The sequence below is a fragment of the Ixodes scapularis genome, unplaced genomic scaffold (assembly GCF_016920785.2).
Source record: "Ixodes scapularis isolate PalLabHiFi unplaced genomic scaffold, ASM1692078v2 PGA_scaffold10__122_contigs__length_95168666, whole genome shotgun sequence".
NCBI lineage: Eukaryota > Metazoa > Arthropoda > Arachnida > Ixodida > Ixodidae > Ixodes > Ixodes scapularis.
The window spans coordinates 92,577,179-92,585,272 of NW_024609836.1; the positions used below are offsets into that span (position 1 = coordinate 92,577,179).

The window sequence follows — 8,094 nt, forward strand, 5'->3', positions numbered from 1 at the left end:
GTTTCGGCCGGAGTCCGGCCTTCGTCAGGAAGCTATATATATAGCTTCCTTATATATAAGCTATATAGTTATATATCAGGAAGCATATATATATATATATATATAGCGTGCTGGATTCGTAAATATGGCAGGATAAATCTAAAAAATCATGGTCCAATCTTTTATAGAAATAAACAATGCATCGGGAAACTCTTGGTACAGCATGTTGTGTCAAGTTCTTGAATTTTATTTTCAGTCCTACAAGTGCCCAGTCTGGAGACTCGGTGTCTGCAGGAGTGGAAAATGCATATGCCTTAAGGCCGATGACCCATCCCTTGAAACAACAACAAAAGAAACAAGTAGGTACCCCGCAATAAAAGCTCCAAAAATGAGTGACCTATATAATTTAAAGTTATAATAATAATAATAATAATAATAATAATAATAATAATAATAATGACTTTATTTTCCATCCGAGCAATGGGGGAGTTTGGAGGAAAAAAGCTGAAGAAATTAGCTTGACGAGCTCCCTTCCCCCCCCCCCCCCCCCCCGCCCCGCCCCCCCGCCCTAAAGTTATATCATGTAGAAAACAAAAAGGAAGACAGTGCAGCACATCGCACAGAAACACTTTTTCAATCATAACAACAAAATTTTTTTTTTCATGAGACTGATTATAAACACCCCACAATCATAGCACCTCGATACTCATGACTTTATACTCATGCTAGAAGAGAAAAACTTCAAATCTGTTTTATGAACATTCTAGATGTATATTGCAATTATTACAGAAATTGAGCAATTCTGGAAGTTTGCGTTTCATCGTTTGCTCCCCAAATTTCACAAATAAATGTTCCATTAGTCAATGCTGCGTGTCGGATATGTGACTGTTCGTTTACATAAACAAGCTAACTGAGTAAGAATAATCGTGTTGTTTTTTGCTTTACGTTGTAGATAATGTGTGTAGATAATCAGCTTGACCCAAACCTTCGCAAAATGCAGGTCATTTCTTTCACAGGCAAAACCCTTCCTGTTCTTTTTGATTACTGTCTAGACAACGCTCTTATTAAACGTGTGTCGGTTGTGCGGGCTCTCGGCGTTTTGCTAGATGAAAAGCTAAACTTCAGCAGTCATGTTAAGATGATCCTGTCAGCCACTTTTAAAGTGTTGGGCATTGTCACTCGCCTTAGTTCTGTGTTTCGCGACCCTTTATGTTTTTTCGTATTGTACAGAAGCCTTATTTTGCCCGAATCATACTTGGCTTCAGTTGTTTGAAACAACCTTAGTGCCACTGCTGCAGCCACGTTAGAGCGTGTCCAAAAACGATTTGCACGTACGTTTCACGCAAGACAAGACCTATCCGAGCCCTACTCATATGTGAATGTGCTCAATCGCTTAGGATTGGTGGAGTTGAAAACAAGACGCGGCAGATATGATCTCCCATCTTTGTTCAAGTGTCTGCATGGGTATTATGACTGTCCTCTTATTGTGTCTTGCATCAATCTAAATGTGCCTGTTAGACATTTTCGCAACAACCGCACGTTTGCCAATAATCTCATGCATTGTTTCTCTCCTTTAGTTCGCATACAGAACTATTTTAATCATATACATACGCGCCTTGAATTTTTTAATGATGACATCACATCATTCAAGAAAACCGTTGACAATCTGATTTAGTGCGTTGTCGTCGGGTCGTTTTCTGGATGTATTGCTTTTGTCGTTTTAACCTTCGTAATATGACTTGCTGCTCTACCGTCCTATAGGCTTGTGGCCGTTGGTAGGCACTGAAAACAAATAAATAAATAAATATATCATATTCAAACAAAATGCATATACATGTTATGCATGTTCATTATGCCATGTTTTTGAAAAAAGTGGTGCAGAAGGGTGATCTTTCGGAACATTTTATGTATTGCTTAACATTTTCTTCTGCACTAAGTAAATCTGCAAATTTTGGAGGGTCCTGTTTCTCCATACCAGATGACAGTAATATACATGCGAATAGAGTAATGTGTCGTGTACGGGAAGTTTGACACTAGTAGGTAAAATCTGTCAATGAGTATAAGTTAAACCTATGATGCTTGATAATTTCGACACGACGTAGTTTGTATCTTCTTCCTAAGCCATCCGCTTCGTTAAGAATACGTCAAGGGTTTTGAAGGCGCTGACTAATTCTATTATTGAATCGAACAAATTCATATCTTCATAAACGCACATATTCTTGTTTTTTGGGGGCAAAATAGGACGGTTATAGATTTCTTGTATTTATTTTGAGCACGTTACTCAGAGTCCATCTTTCCAATGTTACAAGTGTAACATTTGCTCGGGAAATTAGTTTAGAGGGACACTTTGAGTAAAACAACAATGTCGTATCACCTGCAAAAATAACGAAGTCTGTGACGTTATCAATGTTTAAGTATTACTCGTTCAAGTATATGTTAAATAAAAACGAACCCAGGATACTACCTTGCGGTACATCAGATAAAATTGGCTTTATATTGGAGAAGTGGCCATCCAGTTGTACAAATTGCTTTCGACTACGTAGATACGATGTTAAGAGCCCTAAAGCGTCTACGCAAAAACCATAAATCTCCAGCTTTTTTATTAGCAAGTCATAATTCAAATAATGAAAAGCGTAATCCACAAAAATTGCGAGATGTTTTCTCTTCGAAACAATTTAGGATAAACTCTTTCTGGTCTAAAAGGGCTAGTTTTGTTCAACGATGATTCTTGAAACTGAATGGCGCGTCACTCAATATAGAACGCTTGTTGCAGAAATTAGACATCCTAGATAAATCATCACTTCCAGTCCTTCCGAAAAAACAGGCAATATTGACATAGGCCGATAGCCCCCCATATCGTTTTTGTTTCCTTTTTTATACAAGACGGTGACTCTTCCTATTTGAATTCGTTTAGGATAGACGCCTTCTAGTAGATAAAGGTTAAAAATGTCAGCAAGATATGGCGATACCATTTCTAAAACATAGTTTACGGGCGTAATTTCGATACCATCTGCATCGCAGCTTCCATGCTATTTAATCCTAGAAATACAGATGTCACCTCAGTTTCTATTACCGGGCTTAGAAATGAAGACTTGTCATTTATTCCTTTCATATAATTTAAAGCATCACTGTCAAAATTGCCTCTGTCGAGGTTGACAAAGAAGTTATTAAATTAATTATCTAAGCGGGTTCCACTCAATTCTTGATTGTTCAACCAACTTTTTGCGATTGGTTTTGGTTAACAAGAGCGACTCAATGCTGTGATAATTGTTCTCCACGTTGCATCTGCCTTATTTGCGCACTTGGAAAGAGTGTCGCAAAATTGTTTGCTTTTGCATTTCTAAACGCTTTCGCTAATTTGTTGTGATATTGCTTGAACGTTTTAGCAACTCACGATCACGCGTTTCCAAAAACTTTTTTTATATAATCTATTTTTTGCTTGAAATTTGACCAGCTACCCTGGGTTATTCAAGGTTCGCGGCTTTTTGACAGACGGAGTAGCCTATAAAAAGCATTCGCCATACAATTTTTGAAACTTAGTTAAAAATATATTATATGCACGATCTTCGTCTTTTTCTTGGAATATATCACTCCAATTAAGGGAGAGCACTTTTTGCCTGAAAGTGTTTAAGAAGTTCAGTAAAATTTTTAAAAAACAAAGTGACTCAGATTCTATCGCGTTCGACGTGTTTTTTCTTAAACAGAAATAGATACCATGGTGGTCTCTTATGTCTGTACTCATTATTTCAGCCAAAATATGAGAGGTGTGTAGGTTATTTATAAACAAATCAGGCGAAAAACATGTAGGAGTAATTCGGGTAGGTGAGGAGATCACGTTCATACATCCGAATTGTTGTAAAGGTTGTTACAGGTTTCTTTTTGCAGGGGTCGCTGCAAGTATGTTAATATTAAAATCACCGCCCATAATGAAGTTGAATTTATTTTAATTTGCAAAACTCAAAATTCTCTCAAGAAAGTAAAAAAAGGTTTGAAGTTTTCCATATGAAAGCCGATACACGACGGCTACCACGTTTCGATTTATGCACAAAGACAGAACTTCATAATCTTGGTTTACACACAACTAATTAAGCAGCATTCCGCAAGAAAAATTCTGTGTTACCATGAAAGATACACCGCCACCCCGACCGGAAGTCCAATTTAGAACAAAATTATTGTATAACTGTATCATAAAAACTTTTCGATTGTTGGCCCCATGCCGAGTATCACAGTTGCAGCTCCTAGCACAACAATAAAAACCAGAAACCCGCCAACCAGTAAGTTTTCCTGAACCATAATGAAGCCAATGTGTCCAAGTAATTCAACATCCTAAACATTCCTTACCAACAAATGGGTTTTCCTAGCTACAACAACACAGAGTACCACCGGTACAACTTCTAGTACCTCAACGGAAACCACCCCTGTATCAACGAATCCACCTACCAGTAAGCTTTCCAGAACCATAACGAAGCAACTTTGTTCAAGTAATTAACATCCTAAAATTCCTGACCAACAAATGTTTTCAAAGCTACAACTACACAGAGTACCACCGGTACAACTTCTAGTACTTCAACGGAAACCACCCCTGTATCGACGCATCCGCCAACCAGTAAGCTTTCCAGAACCATACCGAAGCTAATTTTGTCCATGGAAGTAAACACTATAAAAGTCCTAACCAACATATGTCTTTTCTTAGCTACAACTACACAAAGTACCACCGGTACAACTTCTAGTACTTCAACGGAAACCATCCCTGTATCAACGAATCCGCCAACCAGTAAGCTTTCCAGAACCATAACGAAGCTAATTTGTCCATGTAATCAAACACTAAAATTCCTAACCAACAATTGTGTTTTCTTAGCTACAACAACACAGAGTACCACCGGTACCACTTCTAGTGCTTCAAGGGAATCCACCCCTGTATCAACGAATCCGCCAACCAGTAAGCTTTCCAGAACCATATCGAAGCAACTTTGTTCAAGTAATTAGCATCCTAAAATTCCTAACCAACAAATGTTTTCATAGCTACAACTACACAGAGTACTACCGGTACAACTTCTAGTGCTTCAACGGATACCACCCCTGTATCAACGAATCCCCCAACCAGTAAGATTTCCATATCCATACCGAAGCTAATTTGGTCCATAGAATTAAACATTCAAAAATTCCTAACCAACAAATGTGTTTTCTTAGCTACAACTACACAGAGTACCACCGGTACAACTTCTAGTACTTCAACGGAAACCACCCCTGTATCAATTAATACGCCAACCAGTAAGCTTTCCAGAACCATACAAACGCTAATTTTGTCCATGGAATTAAACACACAAAGATTCCTAACCAACATATGTTTTCTTAGCTACAACACCACAGAGTACCACCGGTACCACTTCTAGTACTTCAAGGGAAACCACCCCTGTAGCAACGAATCCGCCAACCAGTAAGCTTTCCAGAACCATATCGAAACAACTTTGTTCAAGTAATTAACGTCCTAAAATTCCTAACCAACAAATGTTTTCATGGCTACAACTATGCAGAGTACCACCGGTACAACTTCTGTTAATTCAACGGAAATCCTTACTGTGTCAACGAATCCGCCAACCAGTAAGCTTTAGGGACCCTTACCAAAACGCACTCTTGCATGTAATTAAACAACCTAAAATTCTTAACCAACGAATTTGTTTTCTTATCTACAAGTGCACAGAGTACCACAGGTGCAATTTCTACTACTTCTACAGAAAACACCCCTGTATCAACAAATCTGCCAACCAGCAATCTTTCTAGAAACAAAACGAAGCTAATTTGTAATTGTAATTAAACACCTTAAAATTCCTAACCAAAAATGTATTTTCTTAGCTCCAACTACACAGAGTTCCACCGGTACAACTTCTAGTACTTCAACGGAAACCACCCCTGTATCCACAAATCCGCCAACCAGTAAACTTTCCAGAACCATTACGAAGCTAATTTGTTCATGAAATTAAGCACCCGAAAATTCCTAACCAGCAAATGTGTTTTCTCAGCTACAATTACACAGAGCTCCACCGGTACAGCTTCTAGCACTTCAACGGAAACCACTCCTGTATCAACAAATCCGCCAACCGGTAAGCTCTTCAGAACCAAAACGAAGCTAATTTGTCGATGTAATGAAACACCCTAAAATTCCTAACCAACAAATGTGTTTTCTTAGCTTCAACTACACAGAGTTCCACCGGTACAACTTCAAGTACTTCAACGGAAACCACACCTGTATCAACAAATCCGCCAACCGGTGAGCTTTTCAGAACCATAACGAAGCTAATTTGTCCATGTAATTAAACAACCTACAATTCCTAACCAACAAATGTGTTTTCTTAGCTTCAACTACACAGAGTTCCACCGGTACAACTTCAAGTACTTCAATGGAAACCACTCCTGTATCAACAAATCCGCCAACCGGTAAGCTTTCCAGATTTACAACGAAGCTATTTGTCCATGTAATTAAACAACCTAAAATTCCTAACCAACAAAATGTGTTTTCTTAGCTTCAACTACACAGAGTTCCACCGGTGCAACTTCAAGTACTTCAACGGAAACCACACCTGTGTCAACAAATCCGCCAACCGGTGAGCTTTCCAGAACCACAACGAAGCTAATTTGTCCATGTAATTAAACAACCTACAATTCCTAACCAACAAATGTGTTTTCTTAGCTTCAACTACACAGAGTTCCACCGGTACAACTTCTAGTACTTCAGCGGAAACCACTCCTGTATCAACAAATCCGCCAACCGGTAAGCTTTCCAGAATTACAACGAAGCTATTTGTCCATGTAATTAAACAACCTACAATTCCTAACCAACAAAATGTGTTTTCTTAGCTACAACTACACAGAGTTCCACCGGTACAACTTCTAGTCCTTCAACGGAAATCACTCCTGTATCAACAAATCCGCCAACCGGTAAGCTTTTCAGAATTACAACGAAGCTATTTGTCCATGTAATTAAACAGCCTGAAATTCCTAACCAACAAAATGTGTTTTCTTAGCTACAACTACACAGAGTTCCACCGGTACAACTTCTAGTAGTTCAACGGAAACCACTCCTGTATCAACAAATCCGCCAACCGGTAAGCTTTTCAGAACCAAAACGAAGCTAATTTGTCGATGTAATGAAACACCCTAAAATTCCTAACCAATAAATATGTTTCCTTAGCTACAACTACACAGAGTACCACCGGTACAACTTCTAGTACTTCAACGGAAACCACCCCTGTATCAACGAATCGCCAACTAGTAAGCTTTCCAGAACGATGTTTTGGCGATGTTTTGGGAGCGCCACATAGGTCATAGTAGCTAAAAAGATTAAACATTATCTAGCTTCGTCGCTCCAAAGAGGGTTCGCACTCCCTTGTTCCATGCCCACAGAACTTTACACGGAAAAACACTCAAAACTTTGGCTTAAAACGAAAGAAACACACAAGAGGACGCAACAGACAACGTCTGTGTCGTCTGTTTCGTTTTTTTTTTTGTATGTTTCTTTCGTTTTAAGTCAATGTAGATCACCAACACGCTCAAGTCTTTGAAAAACCTAAACTTGAATGCAAAAAATGGTGCACCCTTTTGGAATGTTTAATGTATTTTGACCCACCTTAGCTGTGACATTACCTGTCATTAAATATCTCGGGGGAGGGGCACCAGATTGTAGAAATGCTTTAAATCGAAATTAGTTCTTTTTTTAAGGAGGGGGAGAAGCAGTTTGAAGGGTGAATATACGCAAATGCTGCATTAACCATCAACCCTTGTACAGGATGGGTTTTGTCGAGTACTAAGACTTCACCATGCCAGGTTCAAATGCAAAAGATCACTATATAAACTGACCAGACAAAGAGCCTGACCTCCATTCGAACAGCTGAGTAACAATCGTTTTATTATTTCTTGTTCCTCGGATTTATAAGCTGATAACCTGGTCGTGATCATGATCATGTCCACGTTAGTACATGATCAATGAGAATCATGATAAACCTGGACGCAGCGGTTTATACCCACTGGGGGGACAATGCAGTCATAAACTCGGAAACCGAGGGGTGATGGATGGTTGAAAAAATACGAATGGTTACAAGTAATTGTATTACTTCTAAA

General features: G+C 38.8%; 1 long non-coding RNA gene across 1 annotated transcript; it reads left to right on the forward strand.

Annotated features, from left to right (window-relative positions):
* The first annotated feature begins 250 nt into the window (after positions 1-250).
* On the forward strand, positions 251-6,245 carry LOC120840704. The gene is made up of 3 exons (XR_006077365.1): positions 251-338; positions 6,000-6,080; positions 6,167-6,245. It is a non-coding gene; the product is annotated as an uncharacterized LOC120840704 (long non-coding RNA).
* The last annotated feature ends 1,849 nt before the right edge of the window (positions 6,246-8,094 follow it).